This window comes from Mus caroli, unplaced genomic scaffold (assembly GCF_978045245.1).
Source record: "Mus caroli unplaced genomic scaffold, Mus_caroli_1 scaffold_19, whole genome shotgun sequence".
NCBI lineage: Eukaryota > Metazoa > Chordata > Mammalia > Rodentia > Muridae > Mus > Mus caroli.
The window spans coordinates 28,538,583-28,565,824 of NW_028227274.1; the positions used below are offsets into that span (position 1 = coordinate 28,538,583).

The window sequence follows — 27,242 nt, forward strand, 5'->3', positions numbered from 1 at the left end:
GGTGAATAAGGTGCAGGTTTTTGACACAAGAAATGTGAAAGACACATTGTCTAGTTTGTTATAGGGTATTTCACTACAACAAAATAATCATATACATTTCAATAAGGCAGAGATAAGATTATACATGGACTGGTAACAACTATGATTAGTTAGTGTAATGATTTGAAACATTGATATGAATATTGAATTAGACACACCTAGAGGCCTCATTCACAGTTTGAGGGACTCCAGAACTGCTGCTGGTCATAATGGGTTCCTGGTTAACAATATTCTTCACCCAGGAACCACACTTTTCAGACCATCCATGCAAATGTTTCTCCTCCTCCTGTCCTTCCTCCTTATCTTCCTGCTCCTCCTTATCTTCCTTCTCCTCCTCCTCCTCTTCCTCCTCCTTTCCTTCTTTCTCCTCCTCCTTCTCTTCCTCCTCCTTTCCTTCTTCCTCCTCCTCTTGCTTTTCCTCCTTTTCTTTCTCCTCCTCTTTTTCTTACTCATTTTGTTCTTATTATTCTTTGTTTTCTTTAAGTTCCTTTCATAAAGTCATTTAAATTTGAACACCACACACACACACACCAAGCGCACATGTGCGATGTGCAAACATGTGAGAAACAAGTATTCATCCACATAAGATAAAATAAATCTTTTTTTAAAGACTCATAGGATGATCAGACAAGACAAGGACTTCAGAAACGAATGCATACTTGGGTGGTGGTTCTAGTGTCGTTAATGGTTCCAGTGCTTAGCCAATGGTTCTAGCTGGAATTCTTCAGTAAGAACACCTTGGATCCTGATTCCCATACCTTGAAAGCAAGGCTCACAGCTGAACTGATTAATTCACTTGAGGAGTCCTGGCCAAATGGTATATGCATGTTGGGATTAGGGGTTATTTACAGTACAATTACTAAATATCTCATTGCCCATAGCTGAACACATAGAGAAAATGGAATTGAGTTTGTTCTGGCTTGTTCTGGGTTTCCGGTACTAACTTGTCAATGCCTGGACCCTCTCATGAAGCTTATTTTACATGTCACACTGAAGGATAAAACACTGAGTATCACTTGCAAAAGTCTGAAGTAAACAAAAAACTTTCAGACACAGAGAAATGAAGCCTGTGGCACTGTGCCAGTTTCAGCATAGTAACAAGTAGACAATGGTACAAAATGATCAAAATTGAGTTCAGGACTCACGGACAAATGACAGCCAAAAATAGAGCAAAAAAGAGAACTGAAAGGAATAAAAATGTTCAATATTCATAGAAACATAAAGCACATTTCAACCAATAGAAAAAGTACATAGAGTTTTTGTATAGACTACTTTGACCCTATATTGTGTTAATATTTTATTTTGATGATATATTGTATATGATGGCTAATTTCCCCTGAATAACTATTTGAAATGTATATCACATATGTGTGTGTCTGTGTGAATAAGATGTATTCTACTTACATAAACAAAGTTGGCAGAACTACTTATATAATGCAGTTTCCAGCAGACTTATTTCTGTCTGCCTGTGATAGGCTGTACCTCCTACCATTCTAAATGTGGCACATGTACATTTTAATTGGAATAAATTACATTTAATCTTATGCAAAGAATATTGAAGCATGTGACAACTTTAAGTGTAAAGAGGAATGTAAAATAAGATCTGGGAATAATTTTCTTTAAAAACTACAATGCCCTTCAATGTTCAAATTCTCAATGGCATTGGCAAATTTACCGAGAATACAGAGATTTTTACCTAAGGTTTGAATTTGATCTTTCTCAGGGTCAGGAGCATTCTAAAGTTTCTAGGAGCAGAGGAGCAACAGTGTGGCAGGTCTTAGAACCTTGATGAGAAGTGTGTTCTAAAGTGATCAGTCTAAGAATGAGCTACATCTGATGTAAGATGATTGACAGGAGCTACGAAGTCAGAGCACACATGCACATAGTATAAGAGAATAAATTGACATAAGTGTAGTATCAACATTACAGTTTCTCAAAATAGTCCTGGGTTGTACCTAATGAGTCTTTTCTTGATTACTCTATCTCTTGTAATGGGATTATGCTCAGCATTATACCACCTTCTAACTCTTATTATGAGAAGTATCTGTTTTCATGATAAATTATATAATCATCTAATCAAAGGAAAATCAAGAGAAAAAGGTCTCAGCCAAAGCATTGCTACTTCTGCTCAAAAAAAAAAAAAAAAATGCGGACACAACATAGTAGCAGCAGATGCCTTCTTGTTGCATGCTGTTGCCATTGATTCAATTCCCTCCCACACTACATCCTAAGATGTAAGTTAGGAGTGCAAGTGAGACACTGAGACTACACTGAGGGCCAGAGCTCTCAGCCCAACTCTATTGTTGTTGAGTCTTCATCGGCTTTTCAATTAATTTTCAATTCTGATTGCCCACTGCTATCCTTCCCCTGGTACTTCTGCACAGCTGGGGAGAAATTAAAATAGAGATTGTCACAGCTATGCTCTAAACTAGGAACTGTCACTAGATGGCTGACTAGATAGGCCAAGGTTTCCAACCCAAATATAACTGAAACATAATGTACTGTGTCTTGTTCCAAAAGGTGTGTAGTAGGGCACAGTAGCTACTAAGACCTTTCGACTTGAAGGTGTTAGGTTGTATGGAGAAAGAACATTCATGGGTTAGAATACATACGAGTGCCTGGGTTCCATTTTCCTGTGATGTGACTATTATATTTTGTTGAATAAGAAAGGTAAAATCTTACTGATTATGCAACACAATTGACTTACGTTATAATCTGACCCCTCCCACAGAAAATTGGGGGCTTGGACAAATTTACAGTGAAGAAAGAACGTGTATCTGCTATTTACTCCCAAGTGAAGAAAAATTAGCTCTTGTTAACCCTATGTTTTTAGGTCTTTTTTATTTTTAAACATTAGAAGTAGTTTATATATAATATGTTAAAATGTAAAGAATAAAGAATAAAACAAAAATCTCTTAACATACTCTTCCTGACACTCTATATTTTTGCATAAAATTTTAGTCAATTACTCTACATTTAACCAATTATGTTTACTTTGTAAAACTGTTTATGACTTTATTACCTTAATTTAATTATGCATGTGCACATCCAAAACTACATTTATATTTCATCTATAATGTGTAGGGTACTACCAGTTCAAAATATATGTAAAATACTACTACTCATTCTAATGAAACTTTAAAAATCTCTCTCAGGTGACAAAGATATTTTGTTGTTATTTAGAATCATAAGAATGAATGAGTAGCTTTTATTATTTACTAGGGATGAAATTAGTCCAAGAAAAGAACACATCAAGAAAAATATTTGTATATACAGATTGGAAGAGGCAGTGTTGGTAAAATGTGACCCAGCATTATCTATATATTGAGTAGACATTCCCTGCAATACCACGGGTATTCTTTATAGAACTAGAAAAAAATCAAACAATTAACGTCATATATATCAAAAGCCAAACTAAGAAAAAGGAAAAACAGAATCAGTTCTCTATTTGATATTAAAAAAAATTCTAAAACTCTTTAAGTAAACGCAGAATAAAAAAACAAATACTATAAAAAAAATTAACCTAAATGTTTCCACAAAGTAAAGGAAGCATTGATGAGAGTGAAGATGAACCTACAGAGTAGGAGAATAGTTACAAGCTACACATCTGACAGGTGGTTAGTGTCAACAAGACACACGCAACTCTGAAAATTCCACAACAGTAAATAAGTGGTGTCTTTTAAAAAGTCACCTAGCCCTAAATAGGTTGTCACAAAGAGGATAGGCAAATACATATCACACATATGAAAAAGAGTTTTACCATAAAAAATTCATTGGGAAAATGCAAATCAGAGCCACAATGAGACATCATTTTGCTCATGTAAGATTGGCTATTATCAAGCGGACAAAAGATAACATGTGATGGTAATAGAGAATAATATGAAGATTCATTTGAAACTGAACATAGAACTACCATGTGATCCAGCAATCCAATTTCTGGGTATATTTCCAAAGGAAATGAAGTCTGTTTGTCAAAAAGACATCTCCACTCCCATGTGTATCAAATCATTGTTCACAAATAACCAAGAAATGAAAACCACCCCAGGCTCCTTAACTGCAAATGGGCGCAGAAGACACAAAACACAGACCCAATGGAAACCTATTCAGCTATTAAAAAACAAAACAAAACAAAAAGCAGACTCTGTATTTTATGAGAACATGAATGGACTTGGAGCTCATTTTGATTAGTGAAGTAAGCCAGACAGAGAAAAGATAAATATTTCTATTCCTCTTTGGAAACTAAAACATCATGTCTTAGATACAAGGAACACAGTTGAGAAGTTATTATGAAGACAGGTAAGCAGAGAAGAAAGAAAGTTTGATAAGAGATAAACAGAAGAGTCAGGAATCACTGTTTCCCAGAGCACAATAATGTATAATATATTTCACTATAATAATGGAGTATGAACATTTTGAGCTTGTAGAATTCATTAACATTTGAAGGTCTCGAAGAATGCATTGCTAATATATTACACATTGTACATACGCATTGAGTTGTTACATTCTACTCCTTGAAGATGTACACATATTTCAAATAAAAAATCAATTCAATTCAAATTTTTAATTGAAAACCAAAATAAGAAAAATAGCACATACATACATACACACACACACCTACATGTGCTCACTCACCCACACAAAGTAAAGATAGCACACACATACATACATACACACACACACCTACATTGCGCTCACTCACAAAGTAAACAAACAAAACAAGCACAAAAGAAATATAGTAAGATTTATATTTCTTTTTTAATGTTAATTTTTATTAGATATTTTCTTCATTTACATTTCAAATGCTATCCCTTTTCCTAGTTTCCTCTCCAAAAGTCCCCTATACCCTCCCCTGGCCCTGCTCCCCAACCCACCCAGTCCCGCTTCCTGGTCCTGGCAATCCCCTGTGCTGGGGCATATATCTTCGCAAGACCAAGGGCCTCTCCAACCATTGATGGCAGACTATGCCATCCTCTGCTACATATGCAGCTAGAGACACAAGCTCTGGGGGGTACTGGTTAGTTCATATTGTCGTTCCTCCTATAGGGCTGCAGACCCCTTCAGCAACTTGGGTACTTTCTCTAGCTCCTTCATTGGGGACCCCGTGTTCCATCCAATAGCTGATTGAGAGCATTCACTTCTGTATTTGCCAGGTACTAGCATAGCCTCACAAGAATTCTTACAGCATGACAAAAAGGTGGCTGATTGACAGAGAAGCTCAAAAACAGCGGCACTTTTCTGAATCTGAAAGGACCTTATCTTAGGTCCATGCTACGCTATTCAGGGTCTTTCAATGAATTCTGGAGAAGTTATATTCCCAGGACTAGCTGATTCTGGTCTGGAACAGGCAGAGACAATGCAGGGCACCAGCAGCCAAGGATATGACATTCCAAAAGAATCCAGATACATCAACAATTGCAATGTGATCTGGCAAAAAACTCTTCTGACCACGCCCTTATCAGAACTCAGGACTCTCCTATGTCCCCAAAGAGTGGGCGCTTGACCTGTGCTTGGCTTTGAGCTTCTCTCCTTGAAGTATAGTGTCTGATGTTTTCATCTTTCTTTCACATTTTCTGAAAATCATCAAGGTATAGTTCATAACCACACACCCTTTTATCATTTTCCATTTGTGTTCCCAAGCCCCTGATTCTTATTCCCTACTGTAGAGGCCTGAGGTCCACATGCTGACAGACGAGACTAGAAAAATCATTAAGCATGGAGGTATTTTCCTCAACAGAAGAAACTGACACCTGTTCACCCAGAAGGCAGGATAACCTGGTGAGCCAATGAAGCCTGCCCTCACCCAAATTCTGCAGAGAATTATTTCTCGGTCAATAGGACCCGTTCTTGTGGAAGAGGTCACAGCTGCTTTGCAAAAGGCGTGTACTTTTGGGAAGATTATATGCCCCAGTACAGGGGAATGCCAGGGCCAGGAAGCAGGAGTGGGTGGATTGGGGAGCAGGGTGGGGGGAGGGTGTAGGGGACTTTCGGGATAGCATTTGAAATGTAAATGAAGGAAAATATCTATTTTTTTTAAAAGACGTGTACTTTTCAAGGGTGTTTCCATGTAGCCATGCCTTAAGCTTTGGTGTGATAATTGTCATAATTTTTCCAAAGTTTTAATGTGTTTAAATATTGTAAAAATGAGTAGGAGGAGGAGGAATGGGGGGAGGAAGGGGAGGGGGGGAGGAGAAGTCCAAAAGTTTGAAGCAACACCAGCTCCATCATGCTGAACCTAGTTTTTCTTCTTACTCACCCAGATCATTTTCTTGCCAGCCATGATGCTTGTAGGAACCTCCACACCCTGCTTTTGCCCTGTTTCCTCAGCAGCCTTCTTCCTACCATTGTTTCCAGGGAAACCCTAGTCTATAGGATGATGGTGTGATGACTGGCCATAGGAAGATAAAGTGATGACTGTTGTCATGCTCTTTGGTTTATTTTCCCATTGTTATCTCTGTAACCTCCCCCAAGCCTGAAGCTGGCTGAGCCAGACTTTGCTGCCACTAAGGAGATTACCTGGGTGGAGCATGCCTCCCTAGATCACTCTATTGTTCAGCCACTGTCGCTGTTCCTCTTCAAGATACTGCTACCTGCTGGGAGGCCCTGGGAGGCCGCTAAGCTGAGACTACATCCTATCCTGCACATGGTCACCTGCAGCTGGGCTCCAAGGATGAATTGGCAGGAATGGGCCTCCCCCTCCTTTGTAAGCGCATTGGCAATTAAACATTTGAGCCTTGATCAGGAACCTTGTCTTGGCTCCATTTCTCTCTCGTCCGCCTAGTTTCCCCTCTCTTTTCATCACCGGTTTGCCTCCCAGGTGAAACCCAGTTCATGTTAGCCGCGGCCCAGTTTCCAACATATCTCCATCCTTTTAAATATTTCTAAGATTTGTTCTTAGTCTTATCTTTATAAAGTCATAAATCATTATATTCAACACTATGCATGCCACCCTGAGTATACTATTTTTCCTTCTCAATTTAATATACTTAAATTAGTACGGTAATAAACTTCATTTGGCTAAATACTTATTGTGTTTGTTTATATGGAGGCTGGGGGGGCAGAAATCCATTCTATCTCTGTCTTATATACAGAGATATTTAACACAGTGCTGACAGAATCGTATAAACAAAGGTTAAATTATTCTAAAAGGCAGTAGAGGAGAAACTGCATAAAGTAGAGCCCAAAAGACCTGTAGTGAAAAATTGCAGTTGTTCAAGGCCACTGTCACTAATATAGCTGGAAACCCTGTGAATGCAGGAGGGCAGTGTGAGGAGTACAAATGTTCCCACACCATGCCAGCTAGGGGATGAGTAAGAGGGTGACACATAAATGTGCCAGTTCAAGCCACAGGGAAGGAGACACACTGAGACATGCAGTCAATGTACTGAATTCTTCCACTATTTAAAGTTACTCTGACCCACTTTCTAGGCAACTGAGGGTGATAAAGAGTAACTCGGAAATGAGGGGCAGTGAGTGTTCCTCTTCCACCTTCTCTGGCATTCTAGCTCTCCATTGTGAAACCATAGGTCAGTGAGAGAAGACAGGCAGGACCCAAGTCTCTGCTCTAGATGCTCAAGAACAATTAGTCTGACACACTGATCATGACCATTTTAATTTTAATTTTAAGGCACTGTGTTAAATTGTGCAGAGTTCGTTTAGCAATGTTCACACACTTTCACACGAATCATCACTGAATCTACTTCTTTTCATAGTCCAGAGCAGCCCTACTCTCCAGCCCCTCCCAACATTTTGTTCCTGGCAACTACTGATTACTTACTGTCTCTAAGGGTTCTCTAATCTTTATATACACAGGGTGAAACAACAGGACTCTTTTGTATCTAGCTTCTTTCATTAACCATAATGTTTTAAAGGTTCATTAGTACAAACTCCTTCAAAGATTCCCCAGGCAATTAGAATGTGTAGTTAAAATTGTGACCACTGCAGGATCTGCTGTCCCCTACATTGAAATGGAAGCACTGGGTGAATCCAGGGCTTTAGATTTACTTTGGGTTTTTAAACAATCCTTGATTACCAAGGAGAATTAATGTTCTCTGTTCATGTTCTCTCTCTCTCTCTCTCTCTCTCTCTCTCTCTCTCTCTCTCTCTCTCTCTCTCTCTCTCTCTCTCCCTCCCTCCCTCCCTCCCTCCCTCTCTCCCTCCTTCCATCCCTCTCTCTCTCCTTCCCTCTCTCTCTCTCTCCCTCTCTCTCTCTCTCTCTCTCTCACACACACACACACAATTTCTATCATTATCCCCACATTCCCATTAGAGAATACTAATAGCTGTAAGAAATAGGTCAGATGCCTAATAATCCAGCCAAGCTCAGCTCAGTGTCCCAGTGGTAACCAGTTGGTCCTTTCATTCAGTGTCCTCCTGGCTGTTAACATTTGGATACATTTTTGTGTACATTTTGTGTGTGTATATTTGTAGCCTCCACAGACTCTGGATTTTTTTTTTTAAATAAATAGGTCAAAAGTTAGAGATAAATGAAATATGTGCTTGAAATTTGCTTTCATCTCTACTTTGTTTGAGACACATTGCGTGTAATCACACATTGATATTGGGGCTAATGGGATGATAATTAACAAGAGAAATGCATTATGGTCAAATTGTCTATTTCAATTATTGCAAAGCACTGCACCATCAGCTGGAAGGAGACACCAGTCTCCTGGAGAAGGGTTGACTTGCATTTCCTGTCATTTAGATTATTGCTCTCCTGGAACCTAGCACAGATATAACCTCAAAAGCTCATATGTACTCTTACTGTCTCACAACTAGTAAGACAAGCCTTTGGATCAGAGAGGAAGGATTTGCAATGAGGTAACTGAGTCACAAAGTGCAATAGAATCCTAGATTCTCTGAAGAGAGACTAGGCAAGCATGACAGAACTCTATTCTGCTGCAAACTGTTGAAACAGAGGCTCAGCTTGGAAAATTAGTAAAAAGCTATATGAAAAATGTTTACTGATGATTCAGGTATAAACTCATAATGTGGATTCTCCTATCACTGAGGCTACCCTGGGACTTTTTTTTTTTAATGAGACAGATTTGGCGTTATGCTGTTATCACTTGAAAAGCTGGGTAGTTTAAAATGATATATATATTGAATGCTCTATATCATTTAAGACATATACATGTATATATATCCCCCATCTTTGGTGGTAAGTCAACCTGGCCTCTTTTTAAAATAAGTCTGCCAAATAAAGCTATATTTTTGCATAATACATTCATAATGTATTCTTCATGCTTCAATGTTTTGCTATCAGTAAAGTAGAACAAGAATATAAGACACTTGAAAAGCTACGAGAGCTCAAACTTAGAGATTTTTAAATGTCAATTTTTTACACTGCCTTGCCAACCCTTATTTCAACAACAACATTGGATGTGAAGGAAACTGAGACTTATTGCAAATGCACCATTTTAAAACACACAACTAGTATAGGTGTTGACTCTTTTCTTGAGGTATTTTATCAGTGTGCTAAAAGAATTTGGATAATTAAAATTATAAACAAAGTATGAACTGATTGGGGAAAATATAGCTGATAAGCATTTAGGAGAGAGTTGGAACGTGGGTATTACAATATGCAGTGGATTAGTCATATCAATCATTATTATTTTGAGAGAGAATGGAGGTCACTGATTAGCATAGTTGGAGGATGAAAGAGAAAAATGCCAGAAAGCTCCTACTCTTCCTATCAGAAACAAGAACAGACTGAAGTATTATTTCACAAGCAAGGCAAAAAGGAGAAGAAAAATAAAATAGTCTTTTATGGGCTGGGGGTGTAAAGAGTTTTATTTGGCTTACACTTCCAAGTTGAAGTCCATCCTTGAGGAATGTCAGAGCAAGAATCATGGAGGAACACGACTTGCTGACTTACTCATGGGCTCATGATTAGCTACCTTTCTTACATAGCCCAATACACCTGCTTAGGGATGTTGCCACCCACAGTGAGCTGGGCCCTCATATGTCAACTGAAAAATAAAATGAAGAGAATCCCTCATACATATTCACAAACAAAACTGATAAAAACAACTACTCAATAAAGACCTTTTTTCAGGCAATTTTAAGCTTCACCAAGTTGATAGTTCAAACTAAGATAATTACACAGAAACCAACCTGTAGAGAAGTTAGCAACTCCCCAAGTTTGCCTGGTTGGGGGAGTTGCAAGGTTGAAGCTTGGACCTGGGTTCTTCTAGTTCTAAAGCCTCTTCTAATTATAGTTAAGTTCCACATGTGAAGGGATAGAAATCTAAAAAGACCTTGAAACACTGTACTTCACTTTAGTATGTACTTATAAAACCTTGGTAGTCCATCATGAAAAAAAAATGTGTTAATCAGAAAAAGTATTTTTAAAGTTGGGGAGTTGGTTCTCTTTCCACTTTGTTTTTACAGCAATTCTCTCATGTTGTTCTTGTCATGCACATGCTCCAAGCCAGGTGGCAAGTGAGTTTCTACAGTTCTCCTGCCACTCCTTCTCATTCACCAGAAGCAGTTTGGGGATTAGAGAGTCACAATATCATTTGTAAGTGAGTCCCAGGAACCAAACTCTGGTCATGAGGTTTGCTCAGAAAGCACATTCACCCACTGATTCCCCCCCCCCAGAAATGCTTTCTTTTTAAGATGTTCTAAATCTTCAGGGTAAAACAGATTAGCATCAACAAGCCATAAGTTAGGAGTTCTAGTTTGACTGGCAGATGCTTGTAAATCCTGATCCAGCTATCAAATGATCTTCAGGGATATTTCTAATGGTTAAGGAAAGAGATTCCACTCCAGTGGCAGTTTCAGGGCAGTGGGCAAGCTATTTCCTTTCAAGGAGGAAAAGAAACTTCTATGTGTAGGGAATGCAATACAGCTATAAAAAACAATAATAAATATTTAGCTCATACTTGTTGGTATAAGCAAGTTTCTGTGTTGATCATAGCTTTGAAAAAAAAAAACAATAGAGATAGGAGACGGAGATGGAACTATAGTGCAGAAGTTCGAATCCTTTGGTCGGTTAGATGCCTAGGAGAGCATGTATGGCTTGCCTGCTGCTTACTATGTACTTTGGCAAGTAATGGAGAACTAAAATTTCCAGACAGTTGCTAGATGCCTCTGCTCTTACTAATCTCAGTACCATTTTATAGATGAGGAAAATGGAAGGAAACAGGGATAGCTGATTTTTCTTGCCTGTGGACATAGACAGAGCATCAGTTCTTCCAAGTTGTAGTCTATCTTTGCTCCTGCTGAAACTGTACCATCAGCTCACCCAGGTCTCCAAACTACTGATATCCAATAATAGACTTGCCTGGAATTGTCAGCCTTCATGATCACGTGTGTCTGTTGGTTCTGTTTCTCTCAGGAATCCCAACCAATGTAAATCAACATGAGAAGAAATGGACAGAGCCATGATATGTTGAAAGGATACTCGATGTTGAATTAATATGAGTTTGAGGCAAAGTTTGCATTCAAGTCTTATCTTCTTTTTTCTCTCCTATTTAAATTTTATTTAATCTTTTCTTTTTACACTCCAGACTTTATCCCCCTCTCATACCTCCCTCCGACTGTTCCATATCCCATACCTCCTCTCCCTTGTCTCCAAGAGGCTTTCCCCACCCCCCAACTGTCACCCCACCAGACCTCTCCACTCCCTGGGGCTACCAGTCTCTTGAGGGTTAGGTGTATCTTCTCTGACTGAACCCAGACCTGGCAGTCCTCTCTTGTATATGTGTTGGGGGCCTCATATCAGCTGGTGTATGCTGCCTGGTTGGTGGTCCAGTGTCTGAAAGATCTCAGGGGTCCAAGTTAATTGAAATTACAGGGTCGCCCTCCTCCTCAGCTTCTTCCAGTAAATTGATTTCCTATATACTATTCTGTGAGTCCTAGATGACAAACACTGAACTAAAAATTTAGGCTACACTGTTGGACTTGGGTTTTGCTTTTATCTGATTAAAGTTGTCCCTTGTTTTATTTCTCTTGGAATAAGAAATTATAAAATTCACTTTGGAATTTACAAAAACCTATAGTTAAGAGACACTAAAGCTTTTAAGAGATCTTAGATTTTAAGTGTTTAAAAATGTAAAGACAATTGGTCTATGTTTTATTTTGTGAGATTAACATGAGATCTTGAGCACACTAATGAAAAAGATACGATTTAATGTGATGTTTTTGTGTGTCAAAGTTGACGAGGGTACAATTTCATAGTTTTCATCAAATGTCACAAGCCTGGACATACATGGGAAGAGGAGATCTTCCTTGCAGAACTGTCTCAATCAGGTTGTACCAGGTGCATGCATCACTGTGAGTCATTTTTTTTTTTTTTTTTGGTTTTTCAAGACAGGGTTTCTCTGTATAGCCCTGGCTGTCCTGGAACTCATTCTGTAGACCAGGCTGGCCTCGAACTCAGAAATCCACCTGCCTCTGCCTCCCGAGTGCTGGGATTAAAGGCATGCGCCACCACGCCTGGCTTCATTTTCTTGTTTACTTATTGATGTGAGAGGTCCAGACCAGTGTGTGCAGTGTCATGTAGGCAGGTTAACTTTGGATATGTAAGAAAAGGAGCTGATCTACCTGATGATTAACCAAAAACTTCCTGCCTCCTAACTCATGGTTCATGGTGTAGTATAGTGCACACTATTGGAAGAGAAGGGTAATAATATCACCCTGCTACAAAGCCTCCAAGAGAGACCTGCCTTCAGGTATACAGGTGATATAATGGCACAAGTGTTATGGGAGCAACTTTCAGATTAGATTTAAGACTCATTTTATGATATGGAACCCGCACCTGACACAGCTAAAAATGACCAAGGAGTCTGAGACAGACAGGTTTAAGGGAACATTAGACATGGGTTTAAGGGAAAACTTACTACAATTATTTGGCTAAAGTAACATAGCAATAAAATTCTGCTACACCTGTATATCAGTGCCTTGCTCATTCCGTATCTGGAGAGCTTCTTCTTGCAGTAGTTGGGAATTAACACGGAGACCCACAACTATACAATATACCGAGAGTTTGAGATTTAAGAGCACTCAATCCTAAATATAATATTTTCATCAAAGCCCTCCTCTCAAGGCTCAGGAATCAATGCAGAAGAAGGGGCAGATATTGTAAGAGGCAGAGGTGGTGGATCAATCCAAGGAAACAGATCTAGACACACATGAATTCACAGAGACTGCAGCAGCATGCCTAAGACCTACACAGGTTCAAGCCAGAGCACATTCAGCATTGAGAGCAGGAAGTAGGAAAGGGGTCCTATCATTAAACAAGAAACTATCTGCAACTGAACCACTGACAACACAAGATCAATGTTCTTAATGCAGTGTCACTCCCTGGTATAACACATACTCCATGACAAACCACATCCAGACATAGCTGACCAACAAAAAACAACTCAATGGTATTTTTATGAACGTTTGTTCAATTTTTGCTTTAATTTTTTGTCTTATTTGTCTCTTATCTATTTGGTTTGATTTCATTACGGTGTGGTTTCTGTTGTTTTTCTTTTCTAGAGTTAGAAATGAGAGAGGAGGAAGAAAGAGAAAGAAGATAAAATTGAATTATTAGAGCGATGTGGGGAAATTGGGAGGACTTGGAAGAAGGTGAAAATTATCAAAATATATGGTAAAATGCTAATAAAAATTAACATAGAATTCTCTCTGATGTAATAATTCTACCTCTAGTTATACTCTCAAACTGGAAGCGGGGTCTCAGAGAAATATATCTACAGTTATAGTCATATCAATACTATTCCACATATCTAAAACATGAGTGACATGCTAAAGAAGAAAAGAGGAAAGAAAGGAAGGAAGAAAGAAAGAGAGAGAGAGAGAAAGAGAGAGAGAAAGGGAGGGAGGGAGGGAGGGAGGGAGGAAGGAAGGAAGGAAGGAAGGAAGGAAGGAAGGAAGGAAGGAAGGAAGGAAGGAAGAAGGAAAGGAGAAAAAAGGAGAGGAAAGAGGAAAATTAGTCGATCAAGCCATGAAGAGCAAACCAATAAAGAATATTCCTCCATGGTCTCTAAAGTTCTTGATACCAAGTTCCCGCCGTGATCTCCTGCCCTGGCTTTCCTTGACGATTGACTGTGATCTAAAATTTCCCTCTCAGTTGTTTTCATTTAGTATATTTTTCTTAAAGTATCAGAACCCAAACTATGACAAGCAAGCTGAGGGGGGATTGTGGCCCCATGGGGGAACAACAGTGCCTACTGGCCAGACGCCCCCCTCCCCGGAGCTCCTGGGACTGGACCACCAACCAATGAGTACACATGGAGGAACCCTTGGCTCAGTCAGCATATGTGGCAGAGTATGGCAGTGTTGGACATCAGTGGAAGGAGAGCCTCTTGGACCTGAGGGAGTTAGATGCGCCAGTGTAGAGGAATGCCAAGTCGGGAAGGCAGGAGTGGGTAGTAGGGTGAGGGAGAAACCTCATAGAGGCAGGGGTATGGGGGATGGGATAGGGGGTTCAAGAGTGGAGACCTGGAAATGGAATAACATTTGAAATGTAAATAAAGAAAATTTCCAATAAAAGGGAAAAAATGAGGTATAGAGGGTCAGGAAATCAAATAAAAATATCTAGCAGGGGGAGGAAATGAGGAGAGCCGTTGGAAGATCCCAAAGACCAGGGAAAAGAGAGGCACTCAGGACCGAGCGGGAAATGAGTCTAGCTGAAATGCGCAGGGAAGGGGGAGATAGAACCTGTAGAGACCACCTCCAGCATATAGGCACACATCCCCTGGTCGAGGGATGGGGGCAGCCTCCCATATCAAAGTGTTTAGCCCAGAAATGTTCTTGTCCAAAGGAAGAAAAGGGACGAAAATGGAGGAGAAACTGAAGGAAGGACCACCCGGGGACTGCCCCACTTGGGGATCCATCCTGTCTGCAGACACCAAACCTTACACTGTTGCTGTGATCAAGAGTCACTTGCTGACAGGAACCTGGTGTGGCTGCTCCTTGGGAGGTCCGACCAATGCAGATGTGGATGCTTGGAGCCATCCATCCAGGGACCACATGGGTGAGCTGGCAGAAGGACTGGAGGAGCAGGGGGGGATTGCGACCCCATAGGCAGAACAACATCTGCTGTCTGGACTACCCAGTGCTCCCAGAGAATAGACCACCAACCAAGGAGTGTACAGGGAGGATCCATGACTCCAGATACATAGGTAGCAGAGGATGGCCTTGTCTGACATCAATGGGAGAGGGAGTCCCTTGGTCCTGTGGAGGTTTGATGCTGGAGCAGTGGGGTGACAGAGGGTGAGTGGGTGGAGAAACACCCTCATGGAGGCAAAGGGGAGGAGAGAGAGGGTGGATGTGGGATGGGGGGGAGTTGTGGAGGGGAAACCAGGAAGTGGGATATCATTTGAGAGGTAAACAAATGGAAAGATTGATTTTTAAAAATGACTACAATTCTGCACTATATTTTCTCTTCCCGGAGTTTTTAAATGTCTGGTTAGACCTACAGTTGTCACCAGAGATTTGGGTTTGGGAATGACTAGTAGGTAAAGATTCGTCAACTTACTGATAAACAAAATAATTCAGATTCAGGGAAGAGATACATGTCTCATTAAGATTACAGTCATGCCTGATATGGCTATCTCCTGAGAGGCTCTGCCAGAGCCTGAGAAATACAGAGGCAGATGCTCACAGCCAACCAATGGACTGAGTGTGGGGTCCTGAAATAGGAGGAAGGGACTGAAGGAGCTGAGGGGGTTTGCGGCACCGTGGGGGGAGGGTGGGAAGGGGGGCAACAGTATCAACCGGCTCCTGGGAACTGGACCACCAACCAAAGAATACACATGGAGGGACCCATGGCTCCAGCCACATATGTGGTAGAGGATGGCATTGTTGAACATCAGTGGGAGGAGAGGATCTTGGGCCTGAGGGTGTTCGATGCCTCAGTGTAGGGGAATGCTGTGGCTGGAAGACTGGAGTGGGTGGGTTGGGAAATACCCTCATAGAGACAGAGGGAGGGAATGGGGGTTTCCAATGGGGAGACCTGGAAAGGAGAAGACATTTGAAATATATAAAAAAGAAAATATCCAATAAAAAATAAAAATAAACACATAAACTAAAAAAAATAATATTTATAATACAAATAAATAAAAGCTTGGAAACATGGAAAAATATTGCAGTCATGCTGAGAACTTTATCATGGCCATAAAAACCACTCTACTGTGTTGGGTCTGAGACTGCCCCATGCTTCCTGCTGATCACTTGTAACCACAGGCTTCTCTGATCTGCAATTACAAGTAGATAGGGTGCCTGAGTCCAGACGGAGACAATGCCAGCATTGTATTTCATTGATCGATTGTGAGGACTTGAGATGTTAGGAGTTCTGATTCTGAAGTTAATTTTTTAACGTTTTCCCTAAGGTACCAGGTGGTTAGTACTGAGACTGGATTTGCTATGATCTTTCGAAAGCCAAAGAGTATAAAAAGTGGTATCTACTGTACTATATACATTTACCACCAGAATTACTAATATGAGTCATTTGGCATTTTGGTATTGCTTAGAAGAAGACTATAAAGTTCTCCTATCAGAAGAGAGATGAGATATAGTTATACAGCACTGTCCTTATACCTTGTGGCAATATTTCAATCCTATTGGCTCCTTGTAGTCTAATGAGAAGTAACCTTAATATAGCTTACTGTATTTTTTTTTTAGTTAAAACCACGATCTCATCTGTATCTTGACTATTTGTCTTCATAACTCAGCATCATTCCTATGACAGTTCAAATGTGATGATACAGGGGCAATAACACAAGTAGCTATAATAGCACACATCTACCTTTTTGACGCATGAAACCTATCTGAAATAATATTCAATTCTTCTACCAGGAAAGCACATTGGTCTTTCTCAGAATAGAAGCTTGACTTGAAGACAAAGCTGGGTATCTGCAAAGAGAAATAATTGCACTTTGCATTCTGTCCTAAGTGGGACTTTCCCGAATCACAAAAGATCATTAAAAATATAAAAATAAGCTAACCATAAATGGGAGGAGAAATCATTTTAAATGGTTTTAAAACTATTTTCCTCCTGGAGAGTACTCAGTTTATAGCTCCATTAAAATATTACTGATATAAATATATTTCAATGTTCCATTAGATATTTTATCTTCCATTTGAAAGTTAAATTTATTTAGGATGAGGGAACAGTATTCAGGATAGTGAGCTAGAAGATTCTAGATAACTGCCAGAGCTACTCAGAGAAGTAATATGTTCAGAAAATGAAAGCATGCTTATCTTTAGAGTCTTTCAGAGACAGACAGTTTTGCTTCAGTGAGGAAGGCAGGGTGCAGATTCCTGGCTCAGCAGCTTGACAGGAGAGCAACTGGCTCTAGATTTCTTAGTAATACCAAGGATTCTGATTTTCCTGGCAAGTTGCTCCTTATAGTTTTAAACTGCCACTAGAATGTGGTCTCCCTATCCCCAAGAGTAGACTTTACGTGCGATACTCATTATCGTGTCTGTCTACATTCAGAATTCAGAGGATTCTGGTACACAGCTAAATTAACACATTGTCCAGAAGAGCCCCATACAGAGACTACTCATCAAGTTCTATTGATCAGAAGAAACTCTTACATGCTTTTAAGACATTTAATTGCTCTGGGACAATATATTTTCCAACTCTTTTGGGCCATTTGTTTCCAGTTTCTTACTGGTGTTAAAATCCGCATGCTATTTATTGGTAACTGGTCCAGCAAATAACACAAGTTCCTTGAATGAGATCATTTTTAGCTCTCTGCTACCTAATTGCAGAATTGATTTCTAATGAAGAAATTTGGATTGCAAATTCTTGACTTCAGGTGCAATGTCCATGGCCTTGGATGATTCCTAGCAGTAAGAATAGTGTTAATGGACTATTAGTTTCTAGAAGTTCACCCTCACCACCACCACTTTGGCTATAGTATTTTTTCTTCATTAACTGAACAACTATGTAATTATGAAATGTCACAAAATATCTAACAAGTCAGCAGATACAGGCATAAAAAAGACATAATTTTTCTTTTAAAAACTTAATTCCATGAAGACAGCCAATGGATTTACTTAAATAAGAAATGATGTTAACTATAACGTGTACAAGATGTTAATGATTTACAGACTTCTATTTGAGCTGGTATTTCACTCTGGGCTCTTGCAGAACAGGTCAACATCACCTCTGCTCTGCACCATAAAATTACTGGGTTCTGAAATGGACCAGGTTTCAGACACAAAAACAAATGCCAGGCAAATTCACATCAGCCAATCAGAAAGAACTTTACCTGTACCATGAACTAGTTCCTGCAATAAAAGCAATTCTAAAACAACCAGTCCAACTTTCCATCTGCATTTCGGGTTTGGCTGGTTGGTTGGTTGGTTTGGTTTGGTTTGGTTTGGTTTGATTTGGTGTAGTGTGGTGTGATGTGGTGTGGTGTGGTGTGGTTTTATTTGTCTTTAAAGTCAGATTCTTCTGCTCGGTTCATTGGAACAATCATTCTATTTTTACAGACTGAGACATTCCTCAATTCTAAATCATGAAGCAAATTTTTAAATATAAAATCTTTAAGTTAAACTTACTATAATTTTATCTCAAAATCAAAGACTGTGACATTTCCCTTGTTGGTTTTCAGTTACATCCTTTCTATGCAATTTGAAGTGTAGGTCATTCCAAACAAATTAATATCCTTATTTCTGGATCTCCAATTACCATATTGTGGTCTAATTTCTACTGCTTTGTTAAAATACCTCAGGTTCTATATTTAATTTTTAAAGAATGTATAGCATTTGAGGTCTAAGAATATGGCACTGAACATTCACTGGGGTTATCACAACAAAGAAGATAATATGGCATTGGAAGGCTTATGAGGAAATGGTTTATGAGAGAAAATTGAAGGATGAGACCATAAGCCAGAGGCCAGGAAGGTCCACTTGTGGCCTGTTCATGTCAAGTTTCTGTCAGAAGAGCTAACACATCCTGATACGCCAGCATCAACATCCTTAAGGTCATGGTCTCCCAAGGCTAGGGCCCCACCTTTTAAAGATCCCAACTCTTCCTCATGCTACCTCTCTACTGACCAAATTTCTACCCCATGAAACTTTGGTGACTCTAACTATACTAGATCATAGAACCTGCACTTTTCCTTAGCACTTTAATTGAGCTCAAGTAGCCAGTCAGTGTTCCAAATTCCTTTCTCTTAACCCCCCCCTTTTTTTGGCTTTTGGGGGGGGGTATTTTATTTATTTATATTTCAAATGTTATTCCCTTTCCCAGTTTCCCCTCTGGAAACCCCTATCCCATCCCCTGTCCCTGCTTCTATGAGGGTGTTCCCCCACCCATCCACCCACTCCTATCGCACTGCATGGCCCTAGCATTCCTCTACACTGGAGCATAAAACCTTCACAGGACCAAGGGCCTCCCCTCCCACTGATGCCAGAAAAGGCCATCCTCTGCTACATATACAGCTGGAATCATGGGTCTCTCCATGTGTATTCCTTGGTTGGTGACTTAGTCCCTGGGCGCTTTGGGGGGGGGGGTGGTTGATGATGTTGTTCTTCCTATGGGGTTCCAAACCCCTTCAGCTCCTTGGGTACTTTCTCTAGCTCCTCCATTGGGGGCCCCAAACTCAGTCCAATGGTTGGCTAGGAGCATCTGCCTCTGTATTTGTTAAGCTCTTGGTAGAGTCTCTCAGGAGACAGCCATATCAGGCTCCAGTCAGCAAGCATTTCTTGGCATCCTAGATATGCACGAAACTTCAAACACCCTGACTCCTTATCATGCTATGTCACTCTAAAAGAAAGTAATGAATTGTTGACGTAATTCTGTTTCTATACTACAAAGGACATGAGACAAACCCCTGATGCATCCTTCTGTGGTTAACACTGTGTTTAGATAAAAAGAAAAGGTATTATCTTTAAAACATTATTGTGAACTACCTTTACAATATACTTGTAGCATTTTATCTTAACTATCCAATAAATTCTTTCTTCTAAAAAAAAGTTAAAAAAATTTTAAAAATGAAGACAGAAGACAGTTTAAAGCATGTATGTTTGTTACATGTTTTAGAACTGTCCAGAGAATGTAATGATTTTCCGCTACTGAATTCTTCATTGCAGAAATAGTAGATAAACTAGTGATGAGAATGATAAGTTGATAGTAGAACATAAAACATGCAAATAACATTTACTCTGAGAACCTTGTTTTGGTTGAATCAAAATGGGTCTTAGAAACAATAAATATGTATAAATGTAAATATTATAAATAAGTACAATAAAATAAATGCTATAAAACCTGTTTCAGTCACATATGAGAGGAAAACAAGCTATGTGGCCCATATTTGTCATTGAATTTCTTATTTACTTAATTATTCTTAATTACGTTGCTCCTGCATTAAAAAAATTTGCTGAGGTTACAAGTGTTATGGAATAAACTGACAGGTCTTAGTAATTCAAACACTTATTTAGATGTTAAATAGAAAGTAATTCATTTAGATAGTATAATCACATTTCCAATTCATCAATATGCAGACAGTGCTTTGCATGTTAGAACTGCAAAAAAATCCACCAAACACCTGAAACTCTACAAAATAATATAAAGAAAATAACAGAGAAGACTGGTGATAAAAAAATTTTACAGTGATATTACTTTTTAGATTTACCATTCTGGATGTATCCATTGTCCCCATGATATTCTATACTGGTTTCTTACTAAATACCTTCATAACATCATCAATTGTACTGAAAGTATTAAAACAAATTACAAATTGTAGGACCTGCCATTTATAGATATCACAGTGCTATTCCTTTTGGAGGAGATTGCTTTCAGGGAAGGTAAATAGATACATCCCAACAGGACTCTAGGTATAGCGCATGAATAAAAAGCAAAGATCTTCCATCTCTGTCAGCAGCCACTAGGTCTTGGTCAAACCACTTGTAACTTCCAGTGCGCTGTATTTGTGAACTGTGAAGACTGAAATATGTGGTCTCTGTGGCAGCTCAGCATGCCAGGAGCCACAGTAACAGCCATTTTCATGAATTTTAACCCAGAAGCATTTCTATATTACCTAAAGCGTTTGTGTAGGGCCTTCCTCAGTGTCAATGCTTTACACAGTGCCCAGCCCTGACTACTGAGCACAGTTCAGTCAGAAATCACCCTCCACAGTGGAATACTAGGCTGAATGCACTGTGTCAGTTGCTGTCTGGAATCTGGGACATGAATTATGAGTGAATCAACCAACCAGACCCCTCCCCAGAGTTCCCAGGAAGTAAACCACCAACCAAAGATTACACATAGGGAGACCCATGACTCCAGCTGCATATGTAGCAGAGGGTGGCCTTGTCGAGAATCAACGAGAGGAGAGGCTCTTGGTTTTGTGAAGGCTCGATGCCCCAGTGTAGGAGAATGCCAGGACAGGGAAGTGGGGATGGGATGGGTGTTTTCAGAGGGGAAACCAGGAAAGGGAATAACATTTGAAATGTAAATTTAAAAAATATCTAATAAAAGAAATTCTAATTATCAGACATTTCTATCAAAAGTATATTTTAAGAAGTTCATCATTGGGAGGAAAGGCCCTTAGTATTGTGAAGGTTCTATGCCCCATTCCAGGGGAATGCCAGGGCCAGGAAGAGGGAGTGGGTTGGTTGGGGAGCAGGACCGGGGGAGGGTATAGGGCACTTTCAGGATAGTATTTGAAATGTAAATGAAGAAAATATCTAATAAAAAATTGTTTTAAAAAAGAAAAGAAGTGTTGACAGGGGCTGATATGTTGCACAGTTAAGAAAGCACTTGCCTAGTGCACATAAGACCTTGAGCTCAACACAAAGAAAATATTGGTTAACATTTTACTGAAGATTTTATGCAAACTATAAATCATGTTTTTTTTTAATTTGGCAGTTTTAATGTTGAAAATTGCCAAATTTTGGCTAAGATGAACATGATAAATACATAAATATTAATGTTCTGAATATTACACTATCAAGTAATTTGTACTTACGGTAGGATTTCATAAGGAAATTAAGCATAAGAGAAAGGTAAAGGGATTTTAGGCTTGAAATATGCAACGAAATATTTCTTTCTTCAATTTTGAGTCTAATTCCTTCTTAATGCACAAAAAATAAAAGTGTACATTCTTTTAAGCCAAGAACTTAAGGGTTTTTTTAAATTTATTTTTAATCTCCATAAGCAAAATCAAATGTTGCAAATATATTATTAAGGAAGCATACTGCTCACAGATATGCACGGTTATTATCCATATCTTCTTCAGCTAACAGTGTAGCTGATTTTACCCCTGAATAAAAATGTTTACTTTTTAAAAACACTTTAAAAGTACTTAACTTGCAAATTTTTTTAATTATACACCTTTTATTTCCTGTAGCAAGTCATATAAATCTTGATTATATTTCTGAAAGTTTAATGTTGATATTTGTAAATTTACACATTGCATCTAGCTAACTGTGGAGACACAAGCATTTAAAACACAGTGCTAGTACTTTTAGACAACTTTATATTTTTGGTTTGGTTTTGCTTTTTCTAGGGTGGTTGAGATTTAACTCAGAATCTTGGAGAAGATGGGCAAAGACTCTACTAAAATTGAGTAGTCCCTAATTTGTGTGTGCGTGTGTCGGGGGTGTGTTTTGAAATTGCCTTCTCTTGTTCTAAACTTAAATTGTCAAACTTTTTTACTACAGGAATTGCTGAAATGTTGGTTAAGAAACAACCTAAAATCCTGATTAAGTGGGTAAAAGGCAGTTATCAAAGTAACCAGCACATCACAGTTAGCTCTAACAGCATCCATGCGGAATGAAAAGCTACCACCGTCCTTCTTAAGGAGTATACTTAAATTCTCAAAAGCTCATCTTCTGCTTCAGCATCTATGCTATGACAAGAACTATCAACACACAATAAGAGCTGACTAAAGGGTTAGGCCTCCTTCACTGACCTCAGGATGCAATGAGGGTTGAGGGTTGTCTTAATTATCTAAAGAGCCATTGTGACTACCTCAAAATTTTATGTTCATTTTGGGGCACTTCTAGCTCAAATCCCATTTACCAGTCACTAAAGAATCCACAACAGTGGGATGATTCTCAGGGAAAAGGTCCTGCCCTAAAGCCTCTCTGTGAGCATTAGCCACAAACACACACAGTTAAAAGTTGGAGCCTAACTGGTTATTAAAATGTTAATAGGAGAATTATGCATCAGTCAAGCCAGCAGTAATGCAGAAAATTACAGAGCTTTAAATCTGGACGGCACCTCAGAGATCAAGTCGAGTTCTCTCATTTCACAGAGGAGTAAATTAGGTTCACATTGGCTGGAGGCTTCCTCAGATTGCAGAGCTGGTAGGAGTGAATGAGACAAAACTGTGCCTCCTGTTGTTGCACAGTAGACAGAGCCCTAGAGCAGCCAAGGGCATGGCCCTTTCCAAGTCTTGTTCCAGTTACTGGATATAATAGCATAGTAATAAATGGAAAAGTACCAATGGTATTAGAGACTATTTTCATTCTTTCTCATAAGGATGAGCACGATCCAATAAACATAGTCTAAACTTGCTATACTTGTTTAGACTTTCATTTAAAACCATGTGTAACTCTCCGGTTTTTGACTGACACGTTGTAGGTATCTCAGATAGCCCATTAAAAAGACTTGCCTAAATCTCCTGAAGTCTATCTCACAATTGGCTACCTTTATATCATGGAATCCTCACTGCTCCAAACCTTAGGGTATTTGAGGATGGACAGGTCTTAAGTTAGTTGTTTGTTTGTTTGTTTGTTTGTTTGTTTGTGAAGTCCTTGACACACACTATACTAATTTGTAAAAGAAATAAAATAAAAATGTGAATATCGCTGAGTCTGAAATTGCCTCTAAGTCAAATGCACAACCTTGAAAAAAAGCGTTTATCTTCTTTGAGTCTCAAATACTATAATTCCAAAATATTTATTTTTCAGCAGATGCTCCTAAAGCCAGTATATAGCTATAGACAAAAATGTTTATTTTGCTTCTAGAAAACTCCTTCTAATCATTATAGTTGTCCATGGACTGGCTGCTTTTAGAGACACAATTCCTAAAAAGGTGGAAAGCCAAACATGTTTCATGAGCATTTGTGGGAGAACTGAGCATTAAAATACTAGCTCAAGCCCTAGAAGAAAGGCAGATTAAAAATCTTCCTTAATTTGAGATGGGCTGGTGCTCACATTTTCCTCCATAAAATAACTACAGAGTTTCCAGGCTACCTCTAGCATGGGGTGAAGGGCAGTGCATGCTACCCCAAAGCATGCCATCTTGGAAATTGTAAAAACTACAGAAACAGAATCATTTGTTTGATCTCCTCTCCTATTCTTTTATCAAAAAGTTTGGGAGTTTGCATGTCCTGTGATGCACATTTGGGTGATAACTTTCAGGAAGCAGCTTTCCTTCCGCTATGAGGGTCCTTCTGCATGAAACCACATTTGCCACAAGGATTGAAAGGTTTAGCGTAAGGAGCTCAAGAACCAGGACATCTACCTGTGGCTGTTAATCTGTACAGGTTTCTGGCCAGGGACCAACTCCGCCTTGAATAGGGTAGTCTAAAAGGGTTATTTATGAATCCCACTAACCAGCCATCTCTGTTCCGGATGACCCAAAAGCTAAAGCTCCTGGCCTGGAGAAAAGAACTACAGTGGTTGTGGGGAGGTCACAAATGATGTGAGGATTCTGGAAGAGCTCAAGCTGAAGGTGTGTGCACTGCAGGTGAGCAGTCTGCCCAAGGTCTCATTCTCAAAGCTGGGGGTAAGATCTTCAACTTCGACCAGCTGGCCCTGGAGTCTCCCAGGGGCCAAGGCACTGTGCTCCTGTCTGGTCCTCAGAAGAGGCTACAAAAAGTAATCCTGGATCTTACTGTTAATTTTAAAAGCTTCGGATGTTGACGGAGGGAAAGAATACAAGGTGTCTCTGAATTTCCAGATATTATCTTTGTTCTGTGAAATTTTTATGTGCATAAGGCCTGGGTTAATTAAATGTTAGGCCTTTCTTGTTGATATGTATTTCATCGTAGTGTTCTTCATTGCAACAAGTAGAAAAGAGGTTGTCCTTTTTCCTCCTCTACAGACATGATCACAAAGCAGACTGATGTGGTCTTCATTGTTCCCTCTAAGAGGTCAGACCTTCACTAGTTTGCATAGCATGATACTCAAATTCCAGGTAATAACATTAACAATAGCTTTTCTATCACCCTTCTAGGTTTGTTGTACAATTAATAAATTTTGACCAATGTGGAAATTAATGTTATCAAAATCAAGCAATGTGGCATTATTAAAATACTTCAGTAGTGTTCTTTCCAGCCCCCTACAGAGATATAATTTCTGTTAAATCAACTGCATGGACCACCTCCTGGGCAAGCAGGCTTAATAATAGTGTAAAAGCCAACATATCACCATCTGCTTAGCCGTATGTACTCCTCCTATGTTTGGCAACAGTTAATACCTGGCTTGACAAATATGTAATGGTGTGTACATTTAACATGCTTAACACCCCCAAGTTTCTCAGTTTTCCCAGTCCCAAAGTCTCAGATTTATGTTCCATTGTTCGCCACTTTGTCCACAGATCTATACTGATCTCTGTCTCCATTATCCTGAACAAATCCATTAATATGCTGCACTGGTCAGCTATATGATAGCAGCATATGACAAAGCACAAAGCAATAATGTTAGGATTTTCTAGTTCACAAGTCTGTGTAGCAATGGGAGCAGATCTGGTTGAAGCTGGATTTTACTGGCACTGCTCATAGGTTTAAGTCTGCTCCTTGGTTCAGCCTTTTCTCTAGACCAGGGCCATCTGAAACATGCTCTGCTCTGCTTTTGAGGGAATAAAAGAACATCCCTAAAAGCTTCACAGGAAAGTTACCCTCCCTGCTGCCCCCAGGAAAAAAACTACAGTCTATTGTCTTTATCAAGCCTGTGATCTGTACAGAAGAGGAGCAACAACCTTTGTATTCAACACATAAAGGCATCACCTTCTATAAAACATATTTGTAATGAAAATGTTCAGTTGTTCCAAACTGGTTCATCAAAGTAACTATTTGGGTAGCTAAGATTATTGTAATTGAAAAAGTCTCATTTGTTTAACGGAAATTTAGCATATTCTGTTTTTCTCCAATCAGGCTTCCAGGTCCCCTGGAAATAAGTCTATTTTTCCCTACACAAAAATGCCCCTTTGAATAATTGAGATAAATTTCCATTTTAATGTACCCAAAGTCTTTAGAAATTCCCCCATCAGTTCATTGTCCAAAGTCCCTAGAAACAAATGAGTTCATTAGCATACAATTCATAAGACAGAAATCAATTTTCAATTCTAGTGAATTACTCACTATCAACACTCTAATTTCTGTAGTCATTCATAAGTAGATATACAAAAGAGATTAAAAATTAAACTTGTTTTAAATTTTTTTCTGGTGCTTGAATCAAACATAGCTCTATAACTTCTATGTTTAAGTTTTAAGATCTTTAAGTTCAAAAACAAGAATAGAAGGAAAACAACCGTGTCCATAGCATAAAGTTTAAAACCTAGTGATTTCTGCTGTAATTCAGAATTGCTTTAACATTAATATCAGAATTGTAAAATGATTTCTTTCTTGCCACTACAAAATATCACTTTTCCAGCATAAAATTGCTTTGGGATGAAATATCTTTCCACTGATGTTGTTATAAGATTTACTAATTTTCCCTTACGTGTATGAGTGTAGTGAGAACTATGGTCCACTTGCTCTCTAGACATGTGAAATACAACTGAGTCCTGCTTCACTCCATACCATTTCCTTCTCAAAAAAATATAGGTGTGATGGTTTGTATACGCCTAGGAAGTGACACTATTAGGAGGTATGGCTTTGTTGGAGTAGGTGTGTCACTATGGGCATGGGCTTAAGACCCTCATCCTAGCTGCCTGGAAGCCAGTATTCTGCTAGCAGCTTTCAGATGAAGATGTAGAGCTCTCAGATCCTCCTGCACAACACCTGCCTGGATTCTGCCATGTTTCTGCCTTGATGAAAATGAACTGAACCTCGGAACCTGTAAGCCAGCCCCAATTAAATGTTGTCCTTATAAGAGTTGCCTTGGTCATGGTGTCTGTTCACAGCAGTAAAACCCTAACTAAGACAATAGATGAGCTTTGTTTTCTATTTAGTATGCCCTTGAGGACAGCTGCCTGTTCCAGCATGAGCAGATACATTTTCATTCACCAGGATTTCTGTTTTCCTTATATTCATAAGTACCATTATACATACTAATCTCTT

General features: G+C 39.2%; 1 protein-coding gene across 1 annotated transcript in view; it reads right to left on the reverse strand.

Annotated features, from left to right (window-relative positions):
• Positions 1-27,242, reverse strand: part of Rit2 (Ras like without CAAX 2) — a 351,795-nt gene that overhangs the window by 210,796 nt on the left and 113,757 nt on the right. The window lies entirely within an intron of this gene.